Source organism: Azolla caroliniana, unplaced genomic scaffold (genome assembly GCF_043228905.1).
Source record: "Azolla caroliniana isolate FFs.n. ecotype wild unplaced genomic scaffold, voAzoCaro1.0.p SCAF_4, whole genome shotgun sequence".
Lineage (NCBI taxonomy): Eukaryota > Viridiplantae > Streptophyta > Polypodiopsida > Salviniales > Salviniaceae > Azolla > Azolla caroliniana.
The window spans coordinates 13,151,952-13,164,473 of NW_028230439.1; positions in this window are offsets into that span (position 1 = coordinate 13,151,952).

A 12,522-nucleotide genomic window follows, 5' to 3' on the forward strand; every position below is an offset into this window, starting at 1 on the left:
CACCATGCCGTCTCCGGACCATGTCGTACGGATGGAGTCGAACATCCTGGACATTTTTAACGTGAGTAGAGGGATGGGTCCGACGTGCCAGGTGTTGTCCGCCGGAATGGTAACCGCCGGACCTAACGCTTAAACGAATAGAATATATTATTACAAGCGTTAAAGAAACACATGTAATGGTTCACACAAGGAGCATAACAGACTAAAAGCCTTGTGTATATAAAGGGCAGAAATCCTCTGTAAAAAGCTAGCGTGTATTTGGAGAGATACCTTCTGTAATATAGTACTATCTTCTCTGATTTCCTTGTCGGTGCAAGTTTTCTACTAAATAGGTGTTGTACTTTATTGTAACTGTGGGCTAGTAAGTGTAGGGTGAGTGTGTATATGAGATCATGCATTGGTGAGCTTCGGTTGTAGCAGTCTCCCTTCACGCCCAAACGATACGCTTTGCTTTGTCAGCTAGCTACGATTCACGCACATACGGATCTATTCCTTGCACCGCAATCACCTTGAAGTCTACCTCGAAGGACTGAGAGTAGACAGTGTTCCTAACTGGTAACAACACTCATTAGGACTTTATCAAACACCAAGATCAAGCCTCTTCTTTTGACTTCTAATAGTTTAGGTTTCCATTCCTGTAAATGAGCCTCTCTTACACCAATTATTGGTAGCACACGATCAATTTCAATCAACTCAGGTTCTGTCGGCACAATTGGTGTCCTTTTCCTCTTCAAACCCCTGATTGACTGTGTTGGGCCTGGCTTCACATTCTGATGCTCTTGTGTTGTCGACTTAGTCATTGGCTCCGTGCAAGTAGATACTAATCTGGTTGATATCAGCCCACTGGTATCACATGTTGCATCTACGTGCAAAATCAAATCATAAGTGCAACATGCTTGATCAACTTGCGTGACCAGATCATTTGTGTCAGTCAGTTGCTACATCTACTTTCAAGATGTGGCCCTCTAAACACTCCCATTGGCCTTAGGAGCAATAGATTCAAACCCTTCAGACTCTGTAACATCAAAAAACACCAACATATTCACAGTCACAAAGTAACTAATAGTCTCACAAAACAACATAATGAACATGAAATATTTTCCATCATAGAACAACAACATGAACATAAATATCTTCGAGAAACATCATAGAGTTCTATTACATAATGTGGATCAAGCAACAACCAATCTAAGGTTTTACTTGTCCAAATAGATCATTATAGTAAAACTTCATAAAACCCTAGGAAAATCACTACCAATCATATCCCACTAATAAGTATTTCGCTCCAATTCAAGAGCCCCTTGACCAAGTAACTGGTCTTGTCCCCGATCGTGGCCCCTTCTTCAGCCTTTTTCTAGCCGGTTACCCATTTAGCCTTGCTTCTTTGACCCATTGCACAAATGTGTCCTCCTCCGACAACCTTTCCATCACCTCAGCAACGGCTTGCACGTTAGCCACGTCTTCTGCAAGCTTTTCTAGTACAGTGGGATCTATTTGGACATTATCAATAGTTGGGCTCAATGGGGTGGAATCAAGGTTTTGGGATTCGAAGAAATGTTGCATCAAGTGTTCAAAAACATTGTTGTTTCCAATATTTCATCACTTTTCATATTGTTGCCTAATTCAGTACCATCTTCCAAAAGAATAGGGTGGAGTTGATTTGAAGGAGATGTGATAACAAGACTCTTACTTTCAGCCACGTTGGCCATTATCTCCTCATCGGTTGCAGCATCATCAGCACCACACACCTCATGCACCCTCCTTAACCCACAAGATTCTACAACAACATGGTCGCTAATTAGTTGTACAACTTAGCTAAATTTACTATTCTTCTAGACTATGACAGTAGCTAATTAGCTACTCAACTAAAGTATGGTAATAGCTAATTAGCCACTATAACTAAAGTATGGTAGTAGCTAATTAGCCACCACTTAGCTATTTAGTTATTGTACTAAACTATGGTAGTAGCTAATTAGCTATTGTACTAGAATATGGTAATACCTAATTAGCTACCACTTAGTGTTGAGTTACAAGCTCAATAATGGCCGGATCGGTGCAGAAACCGGTGCGTAAATTGGTGCGCAACAAGAGACCAGATCGATGCGGAAACCGGGAGGCTGTTGAACAGATATTCCGCAAGGGAATATATTTGGGAGCTAGTGTCGGAGCTCAGTTATGAGCATTAAAGTAGGTGTCAGTCCGTCTGGACTTGTCTAAAACTGCTCCCTGAGCACATCCTATGTATAGAGTTTTACACATTATTTTGAATTTAGTTTTTTCTGTGTGTTCATTCGCTCTCTGTCTCTCCTGCGTACATTGTGTCTTAAGCTCTGCATTAAACTTATTTTTCTCTGTCGGTATTCTGTGTTTTGTATAGCTTCTACACGTTACATTTCACATGGTATCAGAGCGCGAGAGTTGAGAACCTCTACAACAAACTTCAGCTCGAAACAATAACAAAAAAAACCTAATCTTGGTGAAGAACAAAAAGGAAAAAATGGATAGAGGTACGGCTAGTCTACTTCCAACTGAGAAGCTCAACGGAAGTCACTATGCATCTTGGTCGTACAAGACCAGTACCTGCTCGGACATGGATATTGGTGCTATGTCGACGGAGCAAATGATGCAGCACCCGAATCCACACATAGGCACTTCCCGACCTGGGAACAGTCAGCGAGCAGAGTTCTCTACTGCTTCGCGTACTCTGTGAGCGAACAACTCTTCAGCTACATTTGGGATGCAAGAACGCCGAAGGATGCTTGGGGAAATCTGAAAAAGATTTTCGCCGCAAGCACCCCAACCAAGAAGCTCCAACTCAGATAGGAGTTGGCAATGTGCGTCAACGCGACATGACGGTGGCTGACTACACCTCCAAGATAAAGGATATCTATGATTCCCTCACCTCCATCGATTTGAATGTTGAGGAGAGTGAAATGGTGCAGATCTGGCTCGGAGGATTGGCGTCGAAGCTCAAAGCATTCCGAACTGCTATTTGTACAAGGGAGAATACACCGTCATTTTTCGACTTCCAATCGATGCTCCTTCTAGAGGAGAATCACGCGGGTGCATTGACAAGTACGCACGCCTATAGCAAGATGTTGTACACGGATGGAGATAGGCCTAGTGGTCATGGTGGACGAGGTGAATCGGCGCGTAATGGAGGCAGCCGAAGGGTGCAAGGACAAAGGCATCGTGGTGATGCTGATAGCAAATTTGGACCCTCCGGAAGCAGGGGGATTCGAGGAGGGGACGAGAACTAGCAAGGGAAACATGCCGCGGAATGCTAGTATTGTGGCAAGAAAGGCCACAAGGAGAGTGGGTGCTGGAAGAAGCGCGGCGATTTGGAGAAAACCGGATCCGAATCCGGACTGACCGAACAAGGAAATCGGCAGCGAACACACTTCGCCGAAGGATCTGAAAAAGTCGGAAAGGGGTCAGCCTTCGTGACAAGACACGACGCAAACTTGATGAAGAAGACTACCCCGAAATAGGATGAAGTGTGGTATGTTGACTATAGAGCGTCGAACCATCTGATGATCCATAAAGAGTGGTTCTCATATGTGGAAAAACCGGGAGTAGTTGCAACAGGAGACGACACTCTACATCCGATCGTGCATGTAAGTGAAGTTCCCCTCAGCCACATCAACCCAAAAGGGAAGCTAATGAACGTGCTACATGTCCCAACAATTACAAATAATTTGGTGTCAATGGGATAGATGGTCGGCCAGGGGATGCAAGTCCGGTTCACGCATCTCGGGCGCTTCATCGAGGAAGAAGGCCAATTTATTGCGCAAGGGCACAGAGATGGGGGGATGTTCATCCTCGACACCAATGACGTAGGCCAGCCATGTTCACGAAAGGGCAAAAAGTAGAGTCGGATATTGATTTGTGGCATAAGAGGATAGGCCATGTCAACTACCAAAGGCTTCAAGACATGCAATCGAAACAAGTTGTGTTCGGATTGCCAAAATTCAGTGGTCGAAAGGCCCAAATTTGTGAAGCTTGCCAACTAGGGAAGCAACACCGACTTCCATTCCCCAACGATCGTAATCGAAACCGAACTAAGTTCGACTTGATACATTCAGATGTAGGGGGAGCGGCACAGAACGTGAGTCCTGGTGGGAGTCGATATTTCATCTCCTTCATCGACGACTATAGCTGGCACACATGGATCTACCTCATCGAAAAGAAGTGTGAAGTCTTCAACTATTTTCGGAGCGTCAAAAATCTTGTCGAAAGGGAAACAGGGAGGAAGATCAAGTGTTTGCGGTCGGATGGCGGAAAAGAGTACTTTTCTAGCCAATTCAATAGTTATCTGCAACAAATGGGAATTCGGCGCGAATTCAGTTGCAGGTATACGCTGGAGCAACACAATGTAGCCAAAAGGAAGAATCGGTCGGTTGTGGAAGCGGCGCGGGGAATGCTGGAAGAAAAGAGCATGCCCAAGTTCTATTCGACCGAAGTGGTCCAAACTGCAGTCTACATCCAGAATCAGATCGGTGTGAAAGTGTCGGCACATGAGCTGTATTTCGGAAGGAAGCCGAATCTACGACACTTGAGGGTTTTCGATAGCATCACGTATGTGCATGTGACAAAGCAGAAGCGGAGGAAGTTAGACACGAAAGTCGAGAAGTATACGTATCTTGGTCGGCTATTCAGACAAATAGAAGGTTTATAAGTGTTATAACCCCGGAACCAAGAAAGCTCACGTAAGTCATGATGTTCTGTTTGATGAGTCCGCGTCTTGGTATTTGCCTCCGACTCTGAACCTCAGCTCCAATTCAAGTTCTGAAGATGAGGTCAGCGAGGCTGAGATGCCTGCAGATTAACGCTGTCGTGCCCTTCGGCTCTGGATCGTTGCATGAGTCGGGTGGGAACCGCCGAGGTTTTTGACTAGGAGGAAGAGGAATACAACTTAAGGCTAGTTATGAATAGTGGAAAGAGAAGTAAGATAGCAATCTCGTGAATCCCACGAGTTTAGTGTAATTAAAACAATATTTTGATTATAAGAGCAATTAGATGGCAAAATTCGTGAATCCCACGAATGTATTTGATTGATCAATCCTTGAATATTAATCAACAACCTTATACATATTTCTCTCCTCCTTATATAAAGATGGAAGAGGCTAAGCATGGCTTCATGCTTTTTCACCTAAAGTGTCCATGCACACTAAATGTGCATGTGATGCTTTGTCATTTCCTAAATATAGGGCTCATGCACGCTAGATGTGCATGAGTCACTTTTAATGTCACGTGTAAATAAAATATTCACACTCTAAAGAATACATGATTTTTACCTTTTAATAAAGGTATGTGTAAATAAAGGTCTTATACGTATTAAATCTATATTTATAACACTAAAGATAAGTTATTACAATGGTAAAGTTGGGGTTTATCTACGTGGAGGTGCATGGTTCGAATCTTGCCCTATGCATGTGATAAATTCTTTTGATATATTATTTATTTATTTATATGTATCTAAAATCGGATATATTATTTTATGGTTTTCACGTAGTGTGTGGAATACACTACAACAACACAAAGTCCGAAGTCTTGAAGAGAGTCTGATCTCATTTTGGCGAAGTGGACCGAATGAGTAATTGAGTCGGTTTGACCAATCAGATGAAGAGTTGGCGAGTAGTGGCGACTTGACCGTGCATTCCTTGCGTGGGGAGCCGAAGAGACGGCTTACGCGCAAAGAAAAGAGAAAGAAGAAGATGACAGAGTATGGCATGGATAGGGACGAGTTGGATCGACACGAATCTGACTCCGAGAAGAGTGATGATGGGCCTTCAAGAGCGAAGTCCGCGTCGGCCAGAACGACCTCAGCATCGGCTAATGTGCAATTACGCCAATCTACCCGCCAGAAGAACCATATTGTGTGGTTCGGATACAAGTACATGGCGCATCACTATGCGTCCATGACATGCGTAGCGGAAGTGTGTAAGCGGGAGAGCTACGCAGAAGCCCAAAGGACACGAATTGGCGTGCCGCCATGGAGGAAGAGATGAAAGCACTTGCGGAGAATGAAACCTAGGACTTGGTGTCAGTACTTCTGTCAGTTTGTATGGACTTGTATGAAAGTGCTCCCTGAGCACATCCTATGTACAAAGTTTTACACATTATTTTGAATTTAGTTTTTTCTGTGTATTTATTTCCTCTTTGTCTCTCCTGCGTACATTGTGTCTTAAGCTCTCCATTAAACCTGTTTTTCTCTGTCGGTATTCTGTGTTTCGTATAGCTTCTGCACATTACATTTAGATAGTATCACAACGCGAGGGTTGAGAACCTTTACAACAGACTTCAGCTCGAAACAACAACAAAAAAACCTAATCTTGGTAAAGAACGAAAAGGGCAAAATGGATAGAAGAATGGCTAGTTTGCTTCCAACTGAGAAGCTCGACAGAAGTAACTATGCATCTTCGTCGTACAAGATGCACCAGTACTTGCTTAGATATGAATACTGGAGCTATGTCGATGGAGTGAATGATGCAGCACCTGAATCAACACACAGAGACTTCCCGGCCTAGGAACAGTCAGCGAGCTGAGTTCTCTACTGCTTCGCTTCCTCTGTGAGCGAACAACTCTTGAACTACATTCGGGATAGAAGAATGCCGAAGGATGCTTGGGGAAATCTGAAAAATATTTTCGCCGCAAGCACCACAGCTAGGAAGCTCCAACTCTAACAAGAGTTGAGCAATGTGCGTCAACGCGACATGGACAGTGGCTGACTACACCTCCAAGACAAAGGATATCTACGATTCCCTTGTCTCCATCGATGTGAACGTTGAGGAGAGCGAAATGGTGCAGATCTACCTTAGAGGATTGGCATCGAAGTTTGGAGCATTTCGAACAGCTTCCAGTCGGATGCTCCTTGTAGATGAGAATCAGGTGGGTGCATCAACGAGTATGCATGCCGACAACAAGATGTTGTACACGGAGGGAGATAGGCCTCGTGGTCTTGGTGGATGAGGCGAATCAGTGCACAATGGAAGTGGCCGATGGGTGCAAGGAAGAAGGCATCGTGGTGATGCCGACAACAATTCAGGACCCTTCGGAAGCAAGGGGAGTCGAGGAGGGGACGAGAACTAAGAAGGGAAACACATCGCGGAATGTTGTTATTGTGGCAAGAAAGGCCACAAGGAGAGCGAGTGTTGGAAGAAGTGCGCCGATTCAGAGAAAACCGGATCTGGATCCGGACGGACCGATAGGGAAATCGGTAGCGGACGCACTACGCCAAAGGATCCGAGAAAGTCTGAAAGGAGATAGCCTTCATGACAAGATACGAAGCAAACTCGATGAAGAAGACCACCTCGAAATTGGACGAAGTGTGGTATGTTGACTACGGAATGTCAAACCATATGACGAACCATAAAGAGTGATTCTCATATCTGGAAAAACCAGAACAACCGGGAGTGATCGCAATAGGAGATGACACTCTGCATTTGATCGTACATGTCGGTGAAGTTCCCCTCAGCCACGTCGAGCAAAAAAGGAAGCTAATGAACGTGTTACACATCTCGACAATTACAAAGAATATGGTGTCGGTCTGACAGATCATTTTCCAAGGGATGCAAGTCCGGTTTACGCATCTCTGGTTATTCATCGACGAAGAAGACCAAGTTATTGTGCAAGGGCATAGAGATGGGAGGATGTTCATCCTTGACACCAATGACGTAGGAACCGCCATGTTCGCGAAAGGGCAAAAAGTTGAGACGGATATCGACTTGTGGCATAAGCGGATTGGCCACGTCAAATACCAAAGGCTTCAAGACCTCCAATCGAAACAAGTTGTGTTCGGATTGCCAAAATTCAGGGGTGGAAAGGCCCAAATTTGTGAAGTCTGCCAACTAGGGAAGCAACACCGACGTCCATTCCTCAACGAGTGTAATCAGAGCCGAAATAAGCTCCACTTGATACATTCAGATGTATGGGGACTGGCACAGAACGTGACTCTTGGCGGGAGTCTATATTTCGTCTCCTTCATCGACAACTAAACTCGGCACACATAGATCTACCTCATTGAAAAGAAGAGTGAAGTGTTCGACTGTTTCCGGAACCTTAAAAATCCTGCCGAAAGGGAAACATGGAGGAAGATCAAGCGCCTACAGTCAAATGGCGGAAAAGAGTACTTTTCCGGCCAATTCAAGAGTTATCTGCAACAAATGGGAATTCGGCGTGAATTCATTAGTTGCAGGTATATGCCAGAGCAACACAGTGTAGCGGAAAGGAAGAATCAGTCGGTTGTGGAAGCGGCGCGGGGAATGCTGGAAGAAAAGAGCATGACCAAGTTCTATTGGGCCGAAGCGGTCCGAACTGCAGTCTACATCCAGAATCGGATCGACGAGAAAGTGTTGGCACATGAGCTACATTTCGGAAGGAAGCCGAATCTACGACACTTGAGGGTTTTTGGTACCATCACGTATGTGCATGTGCCAAAGGAGAAGCGGAGGAAGCTAGACGCGAAAGCCGAGAAGCATATCTTGGTCGGCTACTCGGACGAATAGAAGGGTTCTAAGTGTTATAACCCCTGAACGAAACAAGCTCGCGTAAGTCGCGATGTCATGTTCGATGAGTCTGCGTCTTGGTACTTGTCTCCGACTCTGGACCTCAGCTCCAATCCGAGTTCTGAAGATGAGGTTAGCGAGGCTGAGATGCCTCCTGATGAACTCAAAGTCAAAACTCTTGAAGAGAGTCCGGTCTCATTTCGGCTAAGTGGACCGAAGAGCAACTAAATCAATTTGACCAGTCGGATGAAGAGTCGGTGAGTAGTGGAGACTTGGACATGCATTCCACGTGCAGGAAGCCAAAGAGACGTCTTACGCGCAAAGAAAAGAGAAAGAAGAAGATGTCGGAGTATGGCACGGATAGGGACGAGTCAGATTGATGCGAATGCAACTCCGTGAAGAGCAATGAAGGGCCTTCAAGAGCGAAGTCCACGTCGGCCAGAACGGCCTCAACATCAGCGAATGTGCAATTACGCTAATCTACCCGCAAGAAGAACCTTGTTGTGCGGTTCGGGTGCGTGAGCCCGAGAGCTACGTAGAAGTGACAAAGGACGCGAATTGGCATGCCGCCATGGAGGAAGAGATGAATGCACTTGCGGAGATTGAAACCTGGGACCTGGTTGACACCCCATAGGGTGTAAAGCTGATTGGATGCAGGTGGGTGTACAAGGTCAAGTACAACACCGACAACTTGGTCAATCGATACAAGGCCCGATTAGTAGCAAAAGGCTACGCGTAGCAACACGACATCGATTACTATGAGACGTTTGCGCCAGTCACGAAGATGACGACCGTTCGTGTTTTGCTTGCGGTAGCTGCAACAAAGAGGTGGCATTTACATCAGATGGATGTAAAGAATGTGTTCCTGCAAGGTGAGCTTGAGGAACAAGTGTACATAGTACAGCCGCCCGGATTTCACTCCGGAAAGAACACTTTGGCGGACTAAAGCAAGCCTGTGTGCCTAGAACGCGAAGATCATGCAGCGATTGTGTTGAATGGGATTTGCGATGTCCAAATCGGACTCTTCATTGTTTGTCCGGCAAGGTTGACTTGGGTCGGTTAGTATTTTAGTTTGGGTTCATGACTTGGTCATCGCCGGCATCAACCTAGATGAAATTGACCACGTAAAGCTCCAACTTGCGGCATCATTTGATATGAAGGACCTGGGGGACCTTCATTACTTTCTCAGGATCGGAGCAACCTGTTCCAGATAATGCCTCAATAGCACATTTTCATGTATAAGTTATTTATAACATATTACATACTAGCAAAACAATAGGTACCTGAATCTTATCTCTGATTGTTTTAACTACCAAAGTGACTTTGCTCTCCATCGCAACAACCAATGTTGCTTTCTCTAAATCAGTCTTAAAAAAATCCAATGTCGCACAGGCTTCATGGACATTTTTGAGCTTATAGCTAATCAATGTGTCACTTGTATCATCGACATTCGCTTTCATTGTGTGTCGGTGTGGCGTATACTTGCGGGTTTCTTGGGAGTCAGCAGTTGCATCATCAACTACCATGCTCCAAAATCTTGCCATTTTTTGTTACAAGCTCCCCATCTTCTGACATCTTTCTACCGATGCCTCACCATAAATTGCCCAAGCTACCCTGTACATTTCAGGGTCACTAGATTCCTTTGTTTTTTTGCAATACTCGTATGCAAAAGCTCTGGCAAAGGAAACGAACAACTCGTTGTTGACTGGGATCTCTTGATGTACTTTCTGGTACGATCTCATGCAGTCGTCGTATAGGTCTGATCGTAAATGCTTGACCTTGACCTTGCCTTTCACTCTAGGCACTTTATATATTGACATTCAGTCTACATCACTCACTAATCAATCTATCTGTTAGAATAGCAGGGTAAATACCCTCGAGCGACATACCATATATGTTGTGAAAGTCCTCCTTTGTCTCGCAAAATTTTGTGAAGTTCAGGACTCTAGGATAGGGAGGAACGAGCCACCTGAAATAGAAAATCAGTAATCAGAATTGGTGCAAAAATAGAAATTTTAATGTGAATTTGGTGCAAAATTACAACACTTTGAGACAGTAATCTGAAATTTGTAATCTGTTCTTTTCAACATGTATTAGAAATAAACCACTTAAAAAATCATAAAGCCTAATCAGAATTTGTCATGAGAATTGGTGCAAAATTACGACACATTGTGATAGTAATCAGAATTTTGTAGTTAGAAATTTTTACCTGAAATTTGTAATTAGAAACCCTAAACCACTTAAGGCAAACACAAACCCTAATCATCACTAAAGGCAGAAATCAACCGTACTACGAAATTCTGTCAATTAGAAACACAAATGCTGCTACACCCTGATCTTTGAGACATCCTTGTTTGGGACTCCAATGACTTCGCCCTATTCGATTTTTAGGAAAGATGAGTAGGCACCAAAGTTACAAACAGTTATCAGGAAGGAAAAAAAGTTTTCTTAATATGTAACTGATATATACCTGGACGAGGATCCACTTGGTCATGTGTTGTAGCTTTGAAGGTGCAATGTTGATCTGAGATTTTTTGTGCTGCTGCGGGAGTTTCATCTGCGTTCATGCTCAGAGTACTCCATTTGTTTTGAGTTTGAACTCAAACTCAGGATTATCAAGAATTTAATGACATTCAAGTCGACCTTAGATGATGGCACTATTACCCATGTTCCACTACGTCAGAAACCAAAGTTCAAATATTTGAGTATTCTCATAAATTAAATGACATGTATTTAACTAATAAAACATGTATTTAACTAATTAGCTATGACCATTTTAGTAGCTAATTAGCTATAATAGTGTTTTCACTCGCACGTTGTTACCCATATCATTTAAATAGAAATCGAGGTATTGACCTTGAGCTCTGTAGGTAATAAACTACAAATGGGTCCCCACGGTGGATCTTTTCCTGGCTGAAGATAAATAGGACAATCATAAGGTCAATGTTCTGGGAGTTTATTAGGTTTGTCCTTATTGAAGACATCTTGAAATTCTTGATACTTGGTTGGAAGAAAGGTACCCGACTTTTGTTGAGTTGGTGTTGGCATTGTTATTATCGCAAATATAAACATTTCTTCTTTCTCTCCCTCTTTGTGTAAGTTTTCCAAAGATATTGTTGAGATCTAATGGCATTCTAAATTTGGGTTATAAGTAATAGGGAAATCTGATATATGGTTTTTCTTGGCTGGATATGTTTCGTCTGGGAATGGTAGGCCACGTTCTTTGCAAGGTGGACGACACTTTGACTATCGCAGAAGAGCCAGTATTCCTCCTGTTGGATCCCTAGCTCTCCGATGAAGTCCTTCATCCAGATTATATCCTTGCCGGCTTTCGCACCTGTCATGTACTCTGCTCTGCCTCTATGATTCACAACACAATCGTCTTCTGCGGCCTCGACTGCCATGAAACAATTCCCCCTGCATAAGTCATGACATATCCAGATGTAGACCGGCTGTTATCCACATCACCTGACATATCGAAATCGGTGAATCTGTCAAGTTGGGGATTTCTGGAGCCGAACCGGAGGCACATACTCGAGGTGCCTTTTAGATACGGGAGTATCGGGAGTATCCACTTGACCGCGTTCCAGTGCTCTCTTCTGGGATTGCTCATGAACCGGCTCACCACTTCCACTACATATTCGATATCTTGCCTGGTACATAACATCACGTACATCAAGCTTCTGACGGCAGAGGCATATGCTATCTTCATCATATCCGTCTTCTCCGCCTTTGTCCTCAGGCTTTGTTTTCCAGATAGCTTGCAGTTGGCCAGAAGTGTCGATCCGACCGGTTTTGCCTTCGACATCTTGAACCGTTGAAGCACCTTTCTCATGTACTTCTCTTTTGACAACCACAACAACTTCTTCGACCAGTCTCGGATGATGTGCATTCCCAATATCTATCTTGCCGGACCCAAGTCTTTCATTGAGAAGTTCCGGCTCAGAGCCTTCTTCATCATCCAAATCTTGCCTTGGTCTTGTCCGACGATCAACATATCATCCACATATAGCAA